The sequence below is a fragment of the Melospiza melodia genome, chromosome 8, assembly GCF_035770615.1.
Source record: "Melospiza melodia melodia isolate bMelMel2 chromosome 8, bMelMel2.pri, whole genome shotgun sequence".
NCBI lineage: Eukaryota > Metazoa > Chordata > Aves > Passeriformes > Passerellidae > Melospiza > Melospiza melodia.
This window is the reverse complement of record NC_086201.1, coordinates 22,458,251-22,479,424: the sequence shown is the minus strand read 5'-3', so window position 1 is coordinate 22,479,424 and position 21,174 is coordinate 22,458,251. Positions and strand designations below refer to the sequence as shown.

The window sequence follows — 21,174 nt, the reverse complement described above, 5'->3', positions numbered from 1 at the left end:
CTGAAAAGAGATTGGTTAAGGAGCAGTTTTGGCTCCTATTGCTTCCACTGGAGGAGACAGGTTCACAGTCGACTATGCTGCTTTCCTTCATGCTTTTTTCAGTCACATTATCAAAAATTACTTTTACTAATTATATCCGTCTAAGAAAAAAATCCAGAGGAGTGATGAGGATAACTCATATATTCAGAGACATGAATTATGAAGCATTCAGTAGTACCTTCAGACTAAATCTTATTAAGAGAAATGTTGGGTGTTCCTGCAGATTCTGAAGCATAGAAATAGCCCTGGAGCTTGTGTTCTGTTTTCTCCTCTCATTAGTATTCACAAGGCATTGCAGCAGGAGAAGGAGCCCAGATATCTTCTGGTCAAACACAAGCACAACTTCTCAGGAAGACTGGAAATGCAACCCAATGCCATGATCATGGAAGCCTTTGTGCAGCTATACTACATTATTCAATCAGAAGGGAATAAATTTTTCAACAGGAAGCCTAAAAGCTAAGAATTCTGCAGTTCTGATTGTAACTCTCAGATACCTTAGTAACTAGAAAGGGTGATGTTAGTAAATTTTTTTATTAATAGATTTTCCACTTCAAAGCTTGGAATACCAAACAACAATAATACAAAGGCTCCGGAGGATCAGAATTTTGTTTTATACATCTGTCATAAAAAAAGAAAGAAAGCCTGTGGGTCTTAAAAGCCATGATGTGTACTTGTGTTACAGTGTAACACCTAGGTACCGTCTATATAAGGAATTGATTAGAAAATCAGGTTTTGTTGTTTGTTTGATGGTTTGTTTCAGGGTTTTTTTTTTTTTTTCTGGAGAAAACCCTGTACTTCCATTACCCAAGGAATAAAGTTTTTACTTCCAGATGTCTTTCTTTTCTGGGCAAAACTCTCTGAAACCAAGTAAATTATTTTGATCAGATGGCTTATTAAAAAAATCTTGTTTGCTTGAAGTGAGATCTGCACTGGGGCCTTGTTACAGAAGCATGTAAGAGGAAACCTTTGTGGTCAACAGCTGGTGAAACCTTTATTTCTGATTGTTACTGGAGATGTGCCCTGTGGGCTGGATGGGAGGACTTGGTCCCTAGTGAAGTGTTTTCTGAACTTCTGTCAGTCTATTCAGTTCTCCCTAGCTGTTCTTCATAATAACTTCAAGGCTTGATATACTTTTAGAAAATAGCATTTTGCATCTCCTGTGAATTGCCTATCTTTCCTGAAGCAGAATGAAATGTTCATACAGCAGTTCCTGCCATCAAAAGTATTTCCCCCTGGAATAGAGATGCAGAGCCTATCTGTAGCTATAGGTTACATGATGAGATATTGGAAACTTCTTAGCAAATAATTTTGCTAAAAATTAAGTCAACCTCTGACCTTCAGCAAGTTAATACAGGCTTTAATAAGAAACTGTAATTAAAACAGAATTGTTGTTCTAGCACTGATTCACAGTATCCCCGTGAGCGAATCACTTTACAGTGATCTCTCTTCTGAAACATAATTCTAAAAATGGCATTAGGTCATTCCATATGTGTTATCAGATTTTCAATTTTAAGTATTCTTACTTTATAATAAGGAAATAATTTTCCATTTTTGACTCAGTCTGAGCTTTTGAAGCCTTTTTGACTACTTGCTTTGCAAGTAGCATCCCTTATTCAAACAGATGTGTTAAAAAACACCAAAACAATTTTTAAAAATCCATTTCAGCAGTTTGTCTAATGGTTCCAGCTTTGCTTATAGTATTTTACATCTCTGTCCCAGCTTTACCTATAGTGTTTCTCACTCCCATGAAAATTGTGCCACCCTGCTGTCTTTGGTTTGCAAAAGTGTAGCTGCTCTTTAACTGGCAAACTCCTGACTGTACATTAGAAGGAATTCAGCCCTCATCTATGCTATCTTAGCAATTGTCCACCTGAGAAATTCCTGTCTGCATCCCAGCAGCTGGAGTATGTAAGCAGCAACATAGATGTGATGGCTGTTAGGAGGATACAGCAATGTGTCTCCCCTACATCTGGAAGATAGCTGCTTAAATCTGTGGCCACAAATGAATAAAACTCTTGTCCTTGTCTTTCACGGGACCTTTCTCTGTCAGCAGCTGAAAGCAAATGCCTGGAATGAGGCAAGCATGGGATGGTATTTCTCTCATGTAGCCCAACAGTGTACTGTTATTTGCAGCTCAAGACCAGACATGGTATCTGTGTATTTAATACCACCCCAAGGATTTTCTGCTTAGGAATTTATTCCAGCATTTCTTGAAGCAGGAAAAGTTATAAATTTCACAATATCCTGCACATTGTATGAAGAACTGCCATGTGACTTTAATTAATTTAATGTTATTCCTTCTTGTTTTGCTTTTAGTGAAGAGTGAAAAGTCATTCCCTATTCATTTTCCTACCAGTTGTTTTCCCCTAAAAATCTTCACCAGTTCCTACCTGGTGCAGCAGTTTTTTCTGTAGTCATCTGTGTGCTTTGGCAGGAGGGGTGCCTGCTCCCCAAAACCCCTGGTCAGTGCCTCTTCACTGCTCTCACCATTGGTACTTTTCGTGTCTGGAAAAGCAGAAGACATTTGAACCAATTTTTTGTACACTTGAGCCTGATAAAACATCAACTGCGCTTTTCTTAGCATTTTAAAACTACCTTTTAGTTATGCCCAGAACTGTTTCTGAAAGCCTGGGCATGTCTTCATTGCTTCTGTTGTCACCTTGCTGTCACTGCATTACCATGAAAAAATTTTTTTTTTGTCCCTTAACTAGCTAGTTCATTTTGCTGATTGTTAGTTTTAGCAAAAACTGTCTTTTTATATGAAAGATTCCATAGCTCCCTGAATCACTGAGAATGCTGTGCTTTTAATTCAAGAAAGCCCAACCTACAACAAAGCATGAAAAATTAGTTTCCAGTAAAATTGGTCAAAAGATTAAGAGTTACTGGGCAGCCAGATTACATGTTCTAGACTGGAGCTCACTCAAATTATGAAAGCTGAAGTAATTTAACCATTAATGATAATAATTTGGCATCTCTTGCATAGCTGGCAAGAATTAAACTAGGGTTAAAACAATTTTATGATGATTTTTTGTGCTTGAAATGTTGGAACTGTAAGAGAATTGAGCCACATTGTTCATAACCGTGAATGGTGGTCAGAAATTTCATGCAGTAAATTATTCAGTGCACTTCAGGTAACCCTTAACAGGTTTATTGAACTGTACTTAGAAAAATGTTTCCTGTGAACAGCATGGTGAGAGAGGTGGGACACCAGGAAGAATGCTTCATTTAAAAGTGTTTTGTGAAAGCTCTAAGTAGGACCCTTAATTGTTAATTTGGTCTCTGGGAAACCTTATTACTTAGAATAATTATCCACATACATTTTTAGTGAAACAAAACAATATTTATATTGACAGCTATTAAAGCTAAAGCCTTTGGACTAAATTTGACATAGATTTAACCTTAATATTAATTTGCTGGCAACTTGCTGTCTTTGTGATAGAATGGGTAAAAACAAATCTTGCTCTTTTCTGTTTTTTTGGGGTGGGTTTGTGTTGAGTTTTGGGGTTTTTTTTGTAAGAAAAAGCTTTTGCTGTATGAAAACAGACTGGCATTTTGCAAAGCTGGTGTCATGGTTACAAAGCAAATTCATTGATAATAGCTCTCCAGAGTTGTGGGATGATTTTAGTGCCAAGCAGCGATGGGCTTGTGGACATCCAAGAGCTGAGGATGTCCTGGGTGCCATGTGGTGTCAGTGGGATATCTCACAGGACAGCAGGGCCACATGTTGTGGTCTGAGCTGGAGCAGGCCTGCAGACTTGCCCCACTGAGCAAACAGCTGTGAATATGGAACTGCTCCCTACTGAGGAGAGGAGGCTTTAAAAGGGGGAAGCTTGCCAAGACATGTTACCATAAACACAATCTGATTTTCTTTTTCTGTCCCCCAAGTAGAAAACATAGCTAGTGGGGGCCTTTGTACTTCCTTCTGTGCTTGAATCCCAAAGGCTGGTAATCTGCTCTAGCCTAGGATTTCAGGGCTTCTTCAACTCAAATTGTAAAGTCATGAGCTTTTAATCCTGAATGTCCAGAAATTTTGATTTTTAGTAGTGGCAAAGTTTGTTGCTACCCTACTGGGCATGCACAGCAGCTGAAATGTCACCTCTAAAATACAGCTGTTTCAAGGGCAAACTCTGATCCCTAGTCTCTTAAACAATATCAAATAATTCTGAATGTCAAGAAGTTGGTAAAATTAGAGCAGTGAAGATGTGGATGATTTACAAAAGCTGAAGTCTGCCTGCAGAAGTATTAAACCAGCAGACTGAGGAGAAGGTTCTCACAAACAAATTAGAGAAACTGCATTTAACCTACATTTTGGAAAAACATACATGTTTTTATAGAGACTGTAGTTTGGCCTATAAGTGGAGAAATTACTTCTAGTTTTGTGTCATTTTATTAACATCTGACCACTGGGTGATGAACTCAGTAGTTGCTGCCAGACCAAGCCGTTCATATAGAAATGGAAAGCATTTTATTTTTCTGAATTGGATTTTGGAAATCACTGCACATAGGAAGCAGAGGCCATTCCAGTGGGATATGAAAAGCCACTATAAAAGCCTATGGGAATGAGCTTGAGCATTTTATGTATTCATCTATCAGTTTGAATTGTTGCATTAATGCTTACTTTTGGAAGAATAAAGAGGTGGGGGTTGTTGGTTGGTTGGGGTGTTTTTTCCCCCTCAACCTATTACAGCTTTTAACATTCTTTAAAAATTAAAATTATAATTTAAAAATTAAATTCCATTCTCAGAGTAGGAGTGGTGAGAAACTTATTTGATAAGCCTCTGCGTATAAGGAGGATTCAATAAAATGAGTATGAAAATGAGTTCCACTGGGTAAGTACTCTGCGATCATGTTCCTCACTGATGTAATACTTCAGTACTATGTCCTCAATATTAAAACAAAATACTTCAATTATTGTTTCATCAGGTTCTTAGACTTTCTTCTAATGAAAACTGAACTAGAGATGAATAATCAGAATTGATTCTAATTTAATTTTATTATAATATGCATGGCCTTCTGTTTTGCATCTGCTGTCAGTTTTGTGGATTTTATTAGAATAGATACGGCAAGTCAGATACTAAGATCTATTTTTGCTTATATAAAAAGATTAAATGTTTGATGCTTGTAGTAGAATGTGATGTTGGAGCAGGAAGCATCTAACTGTTAAAACAGTATCTCATGAATATTTTTAAACAGAACCTGCTTTTTTGGCATAGTTGCTGTACTTCTGATGGGAAGTTACAGTGAGACTTTATATAAATATAATTGCGAGCACTTGAATATAACTGTGAATCATGAAAGTGAATATCAGGAACAATAACCGGAACATTGTGTATCTGGATGTATCTTTTACAATGGCAGAGTTACAACAGCAGAACTGTGTTAGGGTTTTTGCTTTAATGGAATTATTTTGCATTTCCTTTTCTCTCAATGTTTTAATTTTGTGAGTTGATTCTGCTTTTCTTGGAAGAGAGAGGTCTGCAGCAACTGCTGCAAGTATCCACTGCCATGCTTAATGGCATGGTTATAATTCTCCTGTTAGTATGGCAGTGGGATTACTTAATTAATACTCAAATCTGTGGTCTTGTGATTGTACTTTTGCAGTAACCAAAGCTGCATGTTGATACTTTCATTTGTCACAGAAAAAAAAACAAACCAGGAACGGGCTGATTGTTAAATAGCATTTAGAAGCACAAGCAGGGATACAGAAACTGTTAGCTCTTTAAGACAGGTTTTTGCAGCAGGGAGAGAGGGAGTGGAGGCAGGAAGAGAGGGAGTGGAGGCAGGAATGGACAGGGCTGAGGGAGTGAAAAGCTGTGGCACACCCAGGCTGAGGACACAGCCCAAGTGATGGAAAGCATCCTGCACTCCTGTGCTTGAGGCTCGCACTCGTGTGCTACCAGAAAAGGGTCTCACCCCCTCTAGCGGCTTGCCTTCCTCTCTGGTGGTGATAATACTACAAATTTAAGTGAGCTCGTATAGCTGGAGTACGGGCTCCCAGAGATAAAGGGTGATTCTCCTATAGCTTCATGTTTCTGCTTTTTTTTTTTTTTTTTTTTTTGTACAGTTTTAGCACGGCAGCATGTTTTATAAGTGTTAATTAAGCATAAACCGAGTTAGCCATCCTTATGGTGGCTCTGCCGCCGGGACAGGCGGTGACTCCGTGTGAGGGCGGGCCGGTTCCAGGCCGTGGCAGCCCTCACACCATCCCCGCTCTTTGCCCCGCGGGCCCGGCGCTGTCCGAGCCGCGCCGCCTGCACAGCGCCACCCAGCGGCCGCCGGGCACCGCAGCAGCAGCCGCCGCCTCGGGCTCCTGGTCCCTTTTATTATCTCTAAGTCCCGCTGAAGCTCAGCAACTCGTACTTCTGATTCCAACTCCTGCCTAGGAGAGGCTCCTCGTGGCTGCCTTAAATGCTGAACGAACGATGTTTGCTATTTCTTTGTCCTGGCTTTGCTGTGTAGCCTCAGACCTTGTTTGCTTCCCACTTTTCAGTTTCCTCTGAGGCTGACAAGATGATGAGACTTCAAGTGTGCTTCAGGTATCATCACTCAAAAATAGTCTTATGGCTACCTGATCTGAGAAATGTCTTGCACTCAACAGCTGTCTACCTGTTCATCCATAAAGTTATCCAGCATCTCTGTATATACTGGTGCTTCAGTACATCAGTATCATCAATGATTAAAAATTGAACAACATTTCCTTTTGTTAGATGCTGAAAATGGCTGAACATTTTCCGACAGAGTATTTTTTCAGTGACTTATAGCTTCATCACATTTTAGATGTTTAAGGTGAATGCATTTCTTCCTCAGTAAGAAACTCCTTTGAATTTTTCCTATTTTCTTTTAGTCTATTTATTTTTTTTTTTTTCTTAAATTGTTTTTGAAAATATTTTCTTTGACCAGCTATTGCACATTGGTCACTGGCAGAGCTGAGAAAGAAACCACAACTGACTGTTTACTTCTATGTGTCCTGGCTACTGGGCCTAATCTTCTCTTCCATTTAAAAGAGAGAAAAAAATTGTATGCTGACTATATTCTGAGTGAGATGGTGACATTGAAGGCAGCATAACTGCAGCTATCATGAGGAAAAGTGAATTGTTGAATTTGGTTAAAGGACATGAAAACTCAGTGTAATTGCTGAGTAGACAGCTGAGTATTTGGAGACAAGTAAAGCTACTCTACCAGGTGTTTAAGGACAGTCCCTTGGAGCAGTGAGGGATGGTGACCTGCCAGGTCAGTCTGGGGAGAGGCTTTAAAGGCACTCCAGGCTTTTAGGCTGCATTTGTTTGCAGTTCCTGTTGCAGAACAGCAGGAATATGCCCTGCAGTGCTTGTGGGGCGCCGTGTGCTGCTGTGCACAAGTGGCACTGCTCAGCCACCAGTGAGACCGTGTGACACTGCTGGTGGTGCAGAGACTGCCTGCCAGCCACATGCATGAAAGCAGATAAAATCAGAAATACTCCTGTGCTCTGGAGCCTCCTTTCCCCTATCAATATGGATTTGGTTTTTGGCTTTCCATGAATCTGCACAGGGGTAAAAGTGGATAGATAGGGAAGGAAGGAGCAGCAGTGCCAATGCCAGAAAAGGCTGCTTGTTAGACCAGCAGCTGTGAGAAACAGGAGACTGGAAAAGTGGGTGTAGGGGGGGTTTTGGGTTTTTTTCCCCCAGTGGTTTGGTGGAGGGAGGACTGGGTTTTTTCATTAGGTTTGTTTTGTTCTTGGTTTTTTTTTTTTTCCAGCATATGAAATCAGATTTAAAGTTACAAATTAAAAATTATTTGTTTTCAGAATCGATAAAGTCTTTGCAGCAAGCTTTTTATTTATAAAATGCCTTAGGCAATTTTTATAAGGATATGAAGTTCTTTGATTCTTTGCATTTGATAGTACTGCACCATCTATTGGTCTTTCTCAGTGAAATCAATTTGTGCTTTGAGTTCAGTTCCTAAAAACACCATAAAATTCCCTGTGACACAGGTACTGGTAAAAATTTCATCATGCAAAAGTAGCAAGAACGAATCCCATTTACAAGACTGTGTAGTATTTCAGGGCAATTGACAGGCAGGCCTCCAGAATTCAGTCATTCTTTCTTGGGCTGTTCTAGTTACATGAATAAAGAAAATACTTTCCTTATAGAAGTAGGGAATGTCTTACTATTAAAAAATAGTACCTAATGAATTAAAGACATTTTGTATTTTGATAAATATTAGATAAATTAATTGCTTCATAAGAAGAGATGAAGTTGAAAATAATAATTTTGAAGCAAGAATAAACTAAAAAACAAGACAGAAAAGATGGAAAAATGAGTGGGTGTAAGAACTGAACAAGACTGAATGCATATCAAAAGATACTCTAAACTCAGAATTATAGTTTCTTAGGCAGATAGGAAAAATGGGGTATTAGAAAAATATTTAAACTCATGGAAAAGAAATAAAAGCAGAAGGAGGGAAAATATGGACAAATGTGCAGTGAACTGAATTTGAATTTTTTTGTCGTACTTCTACTCAGCTTTAAGCAGGGGTGTGTGACCCAGGGCACTTCCCTGATCAGACAGCCTTGCCTTCGCGAGTATTCAGTGCTTGATGAATGTCAACTTGTGCAGTCCAAAATTATGGAGACAAAAAAAGAGGAAACCTACTCAAACCCTAATTTAATCAAAGAAGACTCTTCTATTCTTGCACTTTTTATTAAAATATCTATGAGGGGTGCATAGATGCTCTTCCATTCTGTATGATGAATGGAAATAGTTTTCCTACTATTTCTTCACCTTAAAGACAAGATATCCTTACTCAGTTTATGATGTATTTTGACCTCTGGTACTACAGAATCAAGCTAAATTAACTCTGATACTACTTAAAGGCTAATTAACCATGATACTACTTAACTGGAACCAAAGCCTTATTTTGCTGAGTGATCTGTAAAGATTTAAAATAATTTGGCCCTTATTGAACTGCTAATAATGCAGGCAGAAGCAAACCCTTAACATCAGTAAATTTGCACCAAGGAAGACAGCAGCACATTGATTTCTGAACACAACTCAGCTACCTGAAATCCAGGGCTCTCCACTGTGCCATTCAACAGCCATATTAATATCAATACCCCACAGTTTTTCTTCTCAGGCACACAGTGAGAAGTGTACATAAGTATATGTGTGGAAGGACCTTGTGTTGCTGGAAGTGAAATGCCTGTCTGTAAGTAACAGGAACAGGCTTGCTGACATACCTGATTTTCTGTATAAAGACTTTGTTGTTTGTTTTTTTGTTGGTTTTTTTTTTTTTTTTCATTTAAACAGAGCTTTGTTTAGATACACAATCACTTCAATCCAAGATTAAAACATTATATGATTTTCAGAATTAAGGGGCAGGATGCTGTGTTCTTAGTAGGCATGAGATTAATAGCTTTGAAAATTTTCACTGCAGCAAATGACTGTTTTACTCTCTGAGGGTGTATCCCACTGTATGTTTCATAATGCTCTTTTCACAGAAGGGTCATATAGGCAGATGTTCTGAACTCTTGCTCTTCTGTGCTCTTCACCAAGTTGCCCCAAAGAAAGAAAGGAAGGCAAATGGCCTCATGTGAAGCTGTAGGAAAAACTTGCAGATGAAGGAGAAAGAGCTATGTAATTGGTACCAAATGCTGATGCTTCCACAATCATAGCTAGAAAAAGCCTGAGCACTGGGAAAGAGTGTCTGAAGGCAGAGGCTGTAATGTGAAAATTTAAATACTTTTCTGGACCATTGACTGAGACACTCTAGGCAAGACTGTAATCGTAAGCTTGGGACAACCATATTTTTGCTTGATTTAAATAACTTTTTTTTTTTTTTTTAAAGTCTGTAGCATGCAAGTCTCCAAGTATAAAAAACCACTATAGGAAATAATTCCAATACTGCTGTGAGAGAAGATAGGATGAGTTTTTCTGTGCGTGTATGACCCTGGAATCCTGTGTTTATCTTGCAGTCATGTGAAAAGTAATGTGTTACCACATCAAATCCATAGATGTCTGCAAGATAAAATTGCACTGTGGGTTTTATCAGGGAGAAGCTGCATCCAGTTTTCATGGCTCCTCAAAGGCCAGCAAACTCAGTGTCCCCAAATTGTCTGTGCTTCACAAGCACTTTAGGTAAATAATGACTGCTGTAGTTACACCACCAGAATTCGGCTGTGCTGTTCCAGTTTATAAATAGCTTTGTCTAGAAATCAGATAGCAGCATGTGCAGGTGTGAGTCATTAGTGCAGGAGACACAATGATGTGTGGAAAAAGCATGGCTCACATCCAAACCAGCCCACACACTTTCATCAGCCCCTTGAAGTCTGCAGCACAGAAAATAAATTTTTCAAGTCAGGATGCTGAAGCCCACCCAGACTTAAAACTCGAAGGTGCAGTAATATGGAATTCAGTGCTTCTTCCAATACCTTGTTGATCAGTCATGCTCAAAAGGCAGGTTTTAAAGTCAGTAATTTACTGTCTTGAGTTAATTACCACAATTTCAATTAACATACACAAATATGTGTCAAAGCTGCTTTCTGTAAATCATTGTTTTAGAACACATACTTGTAAGTTCTAAGGGATTAAGGAAATGTCCCACTTATTATTTGATTTTCTTTTTAAACCTTCGCGAGTTGAAACTGGAAACAGTTAATGATATTGACCTCCTTGGTTGGAGAGTTAATGGAGGGTGTAATGAAGAAATCAACAAGTACCAAAATAGCTCTTGGGATAAGGTGCTGGTTTTGGAGAGAATTCAAAGGAAAGAAAAAAGGAGCTTTTAGTTCAAGAACATTTAGTTTTAACTATTTTGGCATATTTTATCCTTTCAAGGCTTAACTTAAGCTGAAAGGGGATACCTTCAGTCCTGATGCCAGGTGAGGATTCTCAGCAAAAAACCTGAATTTTCAAACAGGATTCAAGTTATTTTTATAAATAAAGTTAAAACACAGGAGTAAGTGAATCCTTATTCATATGAAAGCACATTTGCATCCTAGAACTGGTATGTTTTCCATACTGCAGCTTGAATCATTGTTTATCTTCATAAATTGTACATTTTCCTATTTGTTGGACAATCTTTTTTGCCATATGTCTTCTTTTTCCTATTTTTGCAGTGAAGAGAGAAAAATGAAGCACAAGTTTGGATCACTTTCTCTAAATTTGAGGTTAGGTCTTGCCAAAAGGTACCATATACTTTTTTTTGCTTACTGTCATTGAGATTACATTTAGGATTCAAAGTTCTGTGCAGAGATTAGAATCTTCTTTCCCTTTTCTATCAGCACATTCTTGTGTATGGGCTAAACAAAAAAAAAAAAAAAAAAAGTGGTATTTGGACATCCTGGTAAACGTAGAAGAGCATTTTCCAAAAAGCAGGGAATGTCAAACCACTCAGGCTGTATGAAAAATCACCTAGTTCCATAGAAATTCTGTTAATATTTATGCTCAGCTTCTTCTGACTGACATCTGCCAGGAAAGGGTAAAGAAAATTTAATGTCAGCCTGCCTTCTGTGAAATTGGTACAGCCAGAATTGATTAAAAATAGCCTGAGGCATAAACCATCTTTCCACATTTTAAAGAATACAAAATTCTGTAAAGCCATGTAAATCCAAATTATGATGTCAGAGGTATAACTACAGTGATGTAGATCAGAGCACTATTTGGCTCAGTTACTTTTCTGCTATTGTTTCTTGAAACTGTGCTCATCATGAAGGAGAGGTAATATGTAATTTTTCAATACTTTTCTGTAAATAGTTTTATTAAGAAAGCAGTTCAGGAATTTTTCTGTACTTTGTGATGGGCTTTCAAAATCTCATTTCATTTGAAACAAATAAAAATTAGCCTTCTTCTTCCTTCTTGGGGTTTTAGAAGTTATTCTGTTGTTTTGGAATCAGGTTACTTTTAATTTGTCACCAATTCAGTAGTTGCCAACCTCAAACCACTAAAAATAGATAAGTTTCCTTCCAGTGAATTCTCTGTCACTTTACATAGTAACTCTTCTAAAGATATTATTACTATACAGTGCTTTTTTTCTTCCTCAGATATGAACTCAATGTGAGGGTTTGAGCTGTTTTGTTAAAGGCAAAGATTTTTAGGGTTTATTCCCCTACTTCCTCATGTGAAACATTTTCACAATGTAATGGGTACAGATTACAATATATGTTAGAAGTGCTTTTAATCAGGTCTGGAAATGCAAGACAGATACCAATTCAGATTGCCTAATTTGTATAATCAGATTCAAATAGCAACATGTGTCAAGCGTGTCCAGTTGTATAATCAATTCTGCTAGAATAAGATTCTGTGCTTTTGCAGAAACATTGCATTCCTGAGAAAAAATTTTTGAGTAAAAATGATACATTGAAAATACACTACATTCCTTGTCATTATTTTTCATCTTTAAAAGTGGAAAGAAGAGTTAGAGCAACTCTCTGTAGAAATGTATGAAGAGTAGACAGGTGCCACCAGCATGAAGTGCCATGACATTCAGTACAATATTAGTCACTAAATACACATAAATTCAAAATAGGCAAATGTAGAAGACCACTGGAAAATTTCCCAATGTTGAGGAGAAAATAAATAAAATTATGTAAGGATGTATGTAAAAAGTATGATGTGATTATGTTGTGTTGTGGTGCTTCTAGGTATTATGGAAGAAAGGGTCAAGGTACAGATGCATCTTGGTTGGAAGAGAGATGTAAAATTATGTGATGAAAGGAAGGGGCACTTATGCTATTTGTTGTCCTCTATTTCCATTCAGTTGAAGATTTTTTCTGTTTGAGGGTAAAATTTTTGTTGCCTAAGAAACACTAGAGGCTCTCTGTTTGACAAGCAGTAGTGTAAGGGAATACAGTTGGTATCTTGAGTCCCTGGCTTTCTTTTAAGCTGTCACCAAATTATGTATCTCAGTTAAGAAAAATTGCTTCACATTTTTTTCTAGTGGAACAGAACCAACCACTTCCATCCCCCTGGAACCAATGCAAACAGTGAGAAGTTGGGTGAGCTAAACTTATTCACATCAGGCACAATGTAATCTGGTTGGTTAATGTGCAGGGTTCAGGCTTTTCTGTTCCAGTTGGAGCTTCAGTTGGAAAGGTTTTGCTGACATTGGCAACTTCAGTCAGGCAAAAATGGCCACCTTGCTGAAAGAGGAGCTCAGCATGGCAAAGGATCAGGCTTCTGCAGTAAGTTCTGCCACAAACATTCACTCTTAAACAAAGCCAAATATGAAAAAAAGGCTACTGTTCAAGGAATTTCTTCCTCAAAAATCACAAAACACATATTGAAGTATGTAAGAGAAGAACCTGAATAAGAACTTATTAATACCATTGGAATCTCAGTGCAGACTGTTATATATAAATTAGCTAAATGTCTTCTTTGTTAAACTGCACACAGCATTCACACAAGAGCAGGATGAAGTTTCCCTCATGACTACACAAGATGTCCAGTTGTAGGCTCCCCAGCACAAGAATGTACTGGATAGAGTCCAATAAAGGTACAGAAAGAGGATTAAGGAACTGAAGCGTCTCCCCTGTGAGGAAAGGCTTAGGGAGCTGGGACTGTTTAGCAAAGAAGAGAATGCTCATGGCGGGGGATCTCATCACTATGTATAAATGGGGGATAGTACAATACAAAGATGCATATCCAGTTTCTTTTCAGTGGTGCCAAGTGACAGGACAAGAGGCAATACATACACTTAAACATGGAAAACTCTGTCTGAAAGTCAGGATACACTTTTTTTATTGTGAGAGAGACAGACAAGTTGCTCAGAGAGGTTGTGAGATCATCACCCTTGGAGATATTCAAAAGCTGTCTAGACAAAGTCCTAAGCAAAAAGTTTTAGGCAGTCCTGCTTGAGCACAGAATGTTGGACTAGGTGACCTCCAAAGGCCCCATCCAGTCTCAGCCAGTTTGTGATTCTGGTCCTGTATCTGCACTCTGGCTCTAAAGAGAAGATTTTAATTCATACAAAAATGAAAGAAGGCATCTTCATTCAGTTATGGATAAGTCAAGAATTAGTAGAAGTAGTTTTCAGTTTGTGTACTCTAATACTTAAGGCCTGCAGGAGGAAGTAAGTGGATAAATCTATTTCTCCATAGACAAGAACTGGGAGTGGTAACTGAGTTGTAAGTAGAACTGTGACATGAAGATGTTATTCTCATTGTATGGATGCATGTGGAATTTATCTCTTGGTTTCAATGCCATTCAATTAGCATGGTCAATTATTACATATATTGTCTGCCAGATGACAGATGAATGCAATTGAAATGGTAAGATCAAAGCCTGCAATTGTGTTGTAGAAAAGATAGCTTTGAGGTGATACTGATTAATTCACCTTTGCCAATTTAAAGTTCTGATCTGCAATTCCTATTTTTAGCGCTGATAGTATCAGTCTTCACAGCTCTCACTTTGCCAATACCAAGATCTTCCCATCTCATGCAGTGACATTTATAAAGCTGGTTCCACTGATTCAAGCATAGTGGAAGCCAGGAGTCTCTCCAAAATTTTGACAAAATCTTTCTTTGTGACCTTTTTCCTCCCTTCAGATATCAGTTAAATTTTTCTTTGGCTCAGTTTTGCTGTCTCTAGATAAAAATTACTACCTGACATTGCTGCTGTAAAACTTTGTTCATGATCTGCCAAAGTGCTTTGAGGCACTGAGATTTAGGCACTGCAGAACTGCCTGCCTTACGTAACAGCTGCAGGCTGCTGTGCCTGGGGGCTGGCCTCTAGTGACTCCTCTTCAAACAGGGCAGAGCAGAGCAGCCAGGCAGTAACAGCCCCTCCTGGTCTCTCAGGAAAGCATTACACTGGTTAAATGTCCTCTGTGAATTATCTCAGCTTGATTTTTTTTAAAGGTGATTATATAATTTATGTATTTCAAATATAACTGATATTCATCCTTTGAAATAGAGGAACTTTATTTCTTCTCCTTCATACTTTCTTTGTGGGTAGGAGTTGCGGTTTTGAAGATTCGTGGCCTTTTGTGATTCTTCTTATCCCTGTTATTTCAGATGAGCTAATAAAAGCTGCTTAGCATTTCTCCTTACGATTTTGCTACAAAGCCTTGCTAATGTCCAATTGGTGGAAACTCTAGAGTTGATAAAGAAACATAATTTATAGCTGTTCAGTTGATTTAAGGCCTTCTGCCTGCCCACAGACATAGCCCACATCTCCACCATCCAGGTTACCTTGCAGTGAGGAGTCTCCGTGGCTGTCAGTATGTTTATGACACAAAAACATGTTGGTTCACAGCTTTGATCACACTGCTGCAACTTTGCAGCCCTCATTCAGGCTGCCTGTAAGATGACTTTTCCTTGCTTTACAGCTCAACTTTACTGCATTTGCTGAAGTCCTGGGGCTAAGGACCAGTGCCAGGCATTGGCTTGGCCTTACAGGTGCTTACACTGGCATGGTGATGCTCCTTACCTGCTACCTCTGCTCTTCATCAGTTCATACACTTCTGATTTTAACAGAACCACTGTCATTCCTTGTGTAACTTTTTTCTTCCTCTTGTCCTCATTTTCCCTTCTGGAAATCCTGGCTTAATATCACATGCTGAATAAATGAGTGGCAGTTTGCTGGGATGGGGCTTATTAGTGGGCATCACTGATTCAGGTTTGTGTAAAATATAGAGGCATTTCCAATGAAAATAGCTGGATTTTGCATGTAGGAGATCAGATGAAGAGATCCTAGAATAGCAGACATTTTACATATATTTATTTTTGGCTTTCTAGTCTTTAGCAGAAATGTTTTCCTATTTCAGATTCATTTGAGGCAGCACCATTTAAAATGAGTTGCTGTAAGGAAATTTACAGTACACTTATTCTTCTTTTCACTTTATACCAAATACGCAATAAAATGCAATGTCAAAATGTTTATGTCTTACCAAATATTGTTAAAAATAGGTTTAATAGCAACTTCTAATGTTTTTGGGTTTTTTGACAGTATAATTCAGCATTGCTTGTTTTTTTTGGTTTTTTTTTTTTTTGAGGTTCATACCCTGGTAGTGAGGGGAATAATGGATAATATCTAGCTGTAAAGTGACTGGGTCAAGAAACTGTCAAATACCTGCCAGAAAAAAATAAGATTTGTAGATGTGTTCTGACTGTATAAACATTTTTACAAGTGTATTATTATAAATCAAGTTCATTGTGTTGACTTGTTTTCCCAGTTTAAAGACCTTGGGTGCATAGCAGAAAACAGAGAAGAGGAGGTTGTGTTGAACAACTAGAGGGCAGTGATGGGGCCTGCAGAAAAGTCAGAGTTGGGCACATTTGGCTGCACTCCCACCCTTTCCTGCCCTTTGCTCCTGCATGCAGCAGTCTCCCAGTGCCATGGCTTGTGAGGACAGTGACCTACATAGGAGTCAGGCTTTAAAACTGTAATAAGTCTGCTTCTACCAGAGACATGTTTTGTAATCTGTCTGGTGACGCAGTTATCTAGTTTGAATGTGTGCCAGTAATTCTGTGAGGCAGGAAAGTATAGAGGCAGTGCTGAAGGATTGCTCCCGTGGTCCTTTTCAGGCTGTTTACAGACACCAAAAGCATGCAGAGTTAGAGAGTGAGCTTTATAGGGCAGAGATGCTGCTCTATGTTTGCAAGCATTAGCGCATTTTTATGGTACTCATTACTAATCACATGCAAATACAAACTTAAAAAAAAAAAAAAAAAAGAAAAAAAAAAAAGAAAAAGGCAGTAGGAGATTGGCCCAGGAGCCTCTGCAGGTTCAGCGATACACATAGGAGCTGTGTACCCTATTTGGGTGCCTACAATTCATGGAGTGTTTTTACCAACCAATTGTTCTTTCCATGCTTGGGGTAGAAAAATGATTTTGGTAAATATTTCTTGGATTTGTGAACTTAGAAGACAATTAGATTTTATCAGATGTGTGGCTAGCCAGACCCTGCACAGCTGGCAGGAGGTAATGGAATTTGGAAGAGCGCTTGTGTTTAACCATTTTGCAATTGGATTTGGTTTATTGCTTTCAGAATTCAGTAGAATACTTCACCCTCTGAACCTATTTTGAACACATTAGGAAATGTTTTAAAGGGCAGCTGGCTTCCCTGATTTGGTTTCAAGTATGCCCACAAAACATCTATCACTTTAAACTACAGCAAAAAAACTTTTCCTTTGAAAGGACTTCTTTTCTCTTTCTAGGAAGGCTGTACTAGCTCCTTTCCCCACAGGCTCACCAAGCAAGCTGTGTAAAGAGAAGTGGCTCCTGTGGCCGCTAAAGAAAACAACTGAACCAGACAGGCATTTGCTGAGAGCTCAACCTGGAGTTTGTGCCAGAGTGAGTACACAAGCATTACTGAGAAGCTTCTTTCTTCTGTCAGACATCAGAATTGTTTTCTTTTCTGACCACAGGCAGGGGGTGCTTGGAGTGTGCCAGAATCTGAGTTAGACTCCACTGGATAGCTATGGCAGCGTGTGCTCTCGGAGAGGGCTCCGTGAGGGCAGAGCTGACGCGGGGGAGGCAGGGTAAATGTCACTGCATTTGCTGAAGCTGAAGTCAGGGCTGCTTTCCAGCCAGCAAGCTCACATTTCCCCTCTGCAGTGTGCTGCCATTGCAGCACTGGCTGGTTTTCACCATTAGCTAATAACTTTCTGCATTGCAGCTCTGCACCTATGCAACTTTGTTGCTTTTACATTTTCCTCTCGTAAGAGAAAATTTCAGAATTTACTTCCTGTGAGGTACACAATTCTAGAAAATAGCCTTCTTTTACTGCTGGAACCAGCAGGGGTTTTTCTTATGCAGCAAGGGAAGAGTTTTACAGATTCCATAAGGACCCTCATCTCCAGGCTGTGCAGTGGAGGGAAAGGTGGTATCGCTTGACAACATGCATTGTCAGAAAGGGCTTGGCCAGAGGTCTCCTTCCAGTTTCTAATGACAGAAAGATTTGTATCATATGTGAAGTGATTGTGAAATCTAAACCCAGATGATGAAAAGAAACCCTAATTTTTAGCAATTCAGAGGAACACTAAGAAGCATTTTACTAACTTATGTATTTTATGTCTCATCATCTATGAAAAGCTGGATGAAAGAAAAGGAGTGTCACATCTCAAGACGTTGTGCTGCTGTAGTATAGGTGTCCAGATGCTGATGTGCCCAGACAACTGTGTAACCAGGTGTGGAACTTTTGGCCTGCAAAACTGTCATCATGAAGAGGAAACATATGGAAGACTGCCCTTTAAAATTCTGAGGGAGCACTGGTGTGTTTCTGAACTGATGCCGTAAAATAAAAGTATCCACTAACAAGCACAGTTTGTAGCTTACTTGTCCTAGTATTTAGTACTGCAGAATCTGAAAATGTTTCATACTTCCAAATACCAAGCTCCTGCTTCAGTTATTGTTGTGGATTTGAAGGTCTAACTTTGGGGCTGCAATTCTGGAGGTGCGTGGAGATACTAAAGCAATGGAAATATATCCTGTGGGAAGCCAAAAGTAACTATGGTCAGGGCAGACATCTGATCTTACTGGTGTAGTTTTGAAGTAAAGATAAGTAATCTTCAAGACCTAGCTGAAAATGTAAGTAGTTATGTAACTGAATACTGAAATTTCTTGTAATTATACTGTTTGTTTCCTTGGTAGTTGTGTTTTAATACTCCTAACATACAACAATGAAATAATAGAATTTCAAAAAGAAAAAAGTGAGATATTGAAGGTTCCCATTACTACTACTTCTTTTCATAGGATTCCTGCCCTGATAAAATATTGAACAGTTTTTGAGTTCAGCTTTTTAGCTTTTGAATATTGCTGTGAATTTGTGAGGTGAGTGTAACTGCTACCCACTGATACTTACTGGGGGGTTAATGAAGAGAAACTGGGCCAGGTCACCTGGACCCTGAATGTCCAAGTAATTCACAATATAAACTTGCTAACCTTAAGTTACTGTATCTGAATACCTTACAGTTGTCATGAAAAAAAATCCAACAAAAATTAGTGTCTTTTAATGTCTCAGCACATTCATCAGCCTAAACACCATTTTTATAAAATCTACTATTACATACATACCGATGTGTTTATCAATATGTCACATAGAACTGTGATGAATCACTGCAACTACTCCTATTTGACAAAATAATTTAATGAGGCACATCTGTTAAAACTGGTTTTGATTTTTTTTCAATCCTCCCTATTTGCTTTCTTTGAAAATAACTTTAGTACCTCTGCAGAATATTTTCCTTTAATTAATTTGAAATAGATGTGGAAGGAAATTATCTTTCAGTTATATTCCTTTTTGCTTCAAAACTATTTTGAATAGCCTTCAGTTTAACAAAGGGAAATTACTTTATGTACTTCAGTGGGGTATGCTGCATGTTCTTCCATGAGTTTCACACAAAAACTTTGTGCATTGGTGTAATGGAATCACGTAGCATACTCAACCTTTGGGCCAGTTCTTGCCCTGGAGCGCCAGGAAATTAGTAATTAGTTATCTTTCACTTAAAAGGAGGGGGAAAGGATGTGTCTGTCTCGTGGTGTTATGTACCATTTCCTCAACTTTTTACATTCTCTTTGGAGGGAAAAATCCCTGAAGTGAGAATCTGGCTTAAAAATACCTGCTGTGGCTCAGACAGATAGGAGCTGAATATGACATTATTCCATATTTTTATGGAGTGTCCACAGTCATAGCATATGCATGTTAGAGGTGCTTGTAAAATAGTCTTAATGCTGCAGATCTAAATCTGTAATCTGAAATAATGCAATAACTGCTTTCTATCCCATTGAGCAATTTTGGTTTAAGAAGTCTTACTTAAAATTAAGGTACCATAAGAAACATCTTCATTCTTTGTGTACTTGGTGCTGTATTACAACTTACCAAAAGTGGTTTAAGGAAAAGTCACTTTGACCATTCAGAGAGTACCAAAGTGTAAGAACAGCAGGCTTTTGTTTTGTCAATTTTAGGTAAACAGGAATAATTGAACCACAGGGTGATTCCTCTCTACCTGACAGTTTTTGTCTTGGTTTTTTTCTTCATAATTGTTGACATTTATTTATTTCTTCTACTTAAGAAACAACTTGGTTTTCTTAAACAACTTGGTGCCCTTCTTAATTGTGCTGCGCCTTATACAATTAGTTTGAGTGGTGACAAGAGTGATGTGTGTCAGTGGCTTTCCAACTCTTAAGATGTCATAAAACAGTGTTTTATGGATGGTAATTTCTGTGTATAGATGCAGTGCCTTGGAGTTTGGGTTCCAGAGACCAGTGGTTTACACTATTGCAAGGTTTTATTTTCTTCTCACTAAAAAGAAATTTTGGCTAGCTGGTTTTGTGATCCCTGAAGGTTCATAAGCTCCTCTTGTGCTTTCCTTTGTCACAGGGCCACATTAATTTTGGGAATGGAGATTCCAGTGTGGAGACAATAAATACTATTATTTACCTATTGAGTAAAAATATATCCAGTCTCATTAAGGTATTCAGAATTTCAGTAAAGGCCAGATTTTTCTTAAGTTAACTTTTTCTGCTCTGATCTCTTACTTGGCTGTGGTTTTTAGAACTATTACAAGAAAATATAGATAGGGAGGTTTTTTGTTTCATTTGAAAATAAAAAATAAAGTGAAATAAGCAAAATTCTCTCAGAGAAACTCTGACTATTAAAAAAATTAATCCCTCTTATCAGTTTTTTACATTTGTACTTTATTTTTCATTTTGTGTACTCTATCCTGTAGATCTGGTGTGATAGTTGGCTACTTTAATTACTGCCTCTTCAGAAAGGTGAGTGTTTGTAGAGTCTAAACTGTCATTTTCCTTAGAGCCATAGGTAGCTGTGATGGGAAGAGGATGAAAGTAGGGTGTTTCCAAATTAGCAGTATAAGTGTGCACCCTTACAGTCTGCAGTTGCTGTGACAGAGTGCCAGGTGTAAAGGTAAAAAATTCAGAGGATCTGAGGATTCTTTCCAAAAGCTCATCATTGCTCAAACACAGACTAAGCAGGTATGGAACCAGTGGAGTGCTCAAGGTAGATAAAGTATAACAGCAGTTGCTGCTGCTTCTGTTCGTCTGATATCTTTCCTCAGATATTCTCAATAGCCCACGTCTCTGGGTTAGCGGTGTTTTTCTAATTAAACAGAATTTCAAAGACAAATGCCACTCTCTTAATGCCAAAGTTTGTCACAGACAGGATTTCTTACAATAAACAGACAGACCAAAGAGAAGAAAG

At 38.4% G+C, this 21,174-nt stretch overlaps 1 protein-coding gene across 3 annotated transcripts in view; it reads left to right on the top strand.

Annotated features, from left to right (window-relative positions):
• PDE11A (phosphodiesterase 11A) overlaps positions 1–21,174 on the top strand; it is a 108,391-nt gene that overhangs the window by 18,109 nt on the left and 69,108 nt on the right. Inside the window, exon 1 of one of the 3 annotated variants that reach the window (XM_063162199.1) lies at positions 17,206–17,306. The exons of the other annotated variants lie outside the window; for them this stretch is intronic. The gene's annotated coding sequence lies outside the window, so the exon portion shown is untranslated. Of the gene's footprint in view, positions 1–17,205; positions 17,307–21,174 lie in introns of those variants that run through there. 3 annotated transcript variants of the gene reach the window in all.